The sequence below is a fragment of the Benincasa hispida genome, chromosome 1, assembly GCF_027475165.1.
Source record: "Benincasa hispida cultivar pf3 chromosome 1, pf3_genome.v1.1, whole genome shotgun sequence".
Taxonomy (NCBI): Eukaryota; Viridiplantae; Streptophyta; class Magnoliopsida; order Cucurbitales; family Cucurbitaceae; genus Benincasa; species Benincasa hispida.
Genome location: NC_143478.1, coordinates 98,770,640 through 98,773,414, shown reverse-complemented (window position 1 = coordinate 98,773,414; position 2,775 = coordinate 98,770,640).

Here is a 2,775-nt window from a genome sequence, read left to right as displayed (position 1 = left end):
GCTTTTGTGAATCGCAATCTTGAGGAGACCATTTATGTGGAGCAGTCTGAAGGATTCATAACCCAAGGTCAAGAGTAAAAGGTTTGCAAGCTTGTCCATTTATGGATTGAATAAAGCTTCTCAATCTCGGAATATAAGATTTGATACTGCAATCAAATATTATGGCTTTAATCAAAATATTAATAAACCATGCGTTTACAAAAGAATCATCAACAATTCAGTAGCTTTTCTAGTACTGTATGTATATGATATCCTACTCATTCGGAATGATGTAGGTATGGTGACTGAAATTAAAAATTGGCTAGCGACCCAATTCCAAATAAAAGATTTGGGAGATGCACAGTTTGTTCTGGGCATTCAGATCTTTAGAGATCGAAAGAACAAAATGTTGGTCTTGTCTCAAGCATCGTACATTGAAAAGATGCTTGTCAAGTTTTCAATGCATAACTCCAAGAAGGGTTTACTTCAATTTAGGCATGGAGTTATTTTGTCTAAGGAACAGTGTCCTAAGACACCTCAAGAGGTTGAGGAAATGAGATGGATCCCTTATGCATCGGTTGTTGGTAGCCTAATATATGCGATGTTATGTACTAGACCTGACATCTACTATGTAGTGGCGATAGTCAGTGGATATCAGTCTAATCTAAGATTTGATCACTAAACTGCGATTAAAAAAATCCTAAATTATCTATGGAGAACGAGAGACTACATGTTCGTGTATTGTTCTAGGATTCTAGGAAATCTACATCAGGATCAGTGTTCAATCTTAATGGAGGGGCAAAAGTCTGGAGAAACACCAAGCAGGGGTGCATTGCTGACTCCACTGTGGAGGCTGAGTACATAATGGCTTGTGAAGCTGCTAAGAAATTTGTGTGGCTTAGAAAATTCCTGACTGATCTGGAAGTAATTTTATACATGTCAAAGCCCATCACTCTTTATTGTTACAATAGTGGTGTTGTGGCTAATTCCCGATAGCTTAGTAGTCATAAGCACGAAAAACTCATAGAGTGGAAGTATCATCTCATTCGGGAGATTGTGCATCGAGGGGACATGATTGTCACACAGATAGCATCGAAGCACAACGTTGCTAATCCATTTACAAAGGCCCTCACGGCTAAGGTGTTTGAGGGTCACCTGCAGAGTATGGGTCTACAGAATAGGCCACATCTAGTCTAGAGCAAGTGAGAGATTTTTTACTGGGCGCATATTATGCCCAGTTTTCTGTTTCATGTACTTTTATATTAATGTTACTTTTATGATGTACACCCCACTAGTTTTAGGACAAGTGGGAGATTGTTAGGGTTGATGCCCTAAATCTCGTAGATCCTATAGTTAATAATTCTAATGTACAAATGATTTATTTATTTAATAAAATATGAGATATTTTTATTCGACATTTAGTACCATTAATCTACGAAACCAATAAACTAATATCCAAAGTTATCTTCTGTAGCTTAAACATGTATGTAGAGACATACAGGTGGATCATGTTTAAGTGATAACCTAAATGGTCTATAGTAGATGGATAAGGTTGTGACACTACAAATACAACTCACTTTATAGATGTTACAATTATAGTAAAGTGCTACAAATGATCTGATCCTGATCATTCATGTAAAGACATGTGAGTGAGGGTATTCTATACAAAGAGGTTTGTATATGACCGGACCACGAAATGAATAGTCTCAATATATAACACCATTAATAATAGAGACTAGAGACTTACATTTCATCAGGATAATCATAGGTGACATGACTTGAATCCTGAGTGAGTTGTGAACTTTTACCTATGAAGGCGATTCTTTGATTTGTATGGGTGAGAGTGGCCAGATTGCTGACTCAATAAGCATACCATTTTGAAGATTTGTCTAATTGGGGAGTTGAGAACAAAGCTACACAAGACGGAATTCACTCATTCCCTAATGTCAGGGTAAGTAGATAAATTACTCCCTTAAAGGTTGATTCTGGGGATTGAATAATGTGGCGCCACACCCTCTCTTAGCCTAAAAGGGTTTTGGTCATAGTTGGACTATGACTTATTGTTCATTAGAGGGATCAGTGGTTGTTAAGAAGTTAGATGTACCTACAGGTGCACAACGGTATTTTTGGCCCAACTGTACTTACCAACAATTTGTGAAAGGTCATCGCACAGTTGACTGGTTATATCCAATAGACACAGAAATATATCTATAATATGAAGAGTGCAGCTGTCAGTCTTTAGTGACGTGGCTGGCAATTAATGGATGTTGAATGATTTAATTAAAAGAGTTTAATTAATTATTCAAGTACTATTGGAGCTTCAATCTACAAGTCCATAAGGTCTCATTCAACGGAGATTATTGAGAATTAATTTTGGTTTAATTTTAATTTTTTAAATTAATTGAGGGAATTAATTATATGTGATATAATTAATATAATGTATTTGATACATTATATTATAAAGTTTATTTTGAGAGGAATTAAGTATTTGAATATGGTCCAAATACTAATTATATGGATGAGATTTGTCATGCATTATTGAGAGAGAAACAAACTATAGTTTATGTTGTATTTCATACAATATAAAAACTATAGGTTATGTATTATATTTGATATAACATATAGTTTAATATATATTATATGATAAGGTAGTCATCGTATAAATATATATATTAAATAATTTGTTAAATTATATTAATTTTTGGAAATTAATATGGGAGAGAGTTATAACTCCCTCCCTAGTTTTTTTTCTAACACATCTTAATCTTCTTCACGATACATTACAGGGGGGTGTAT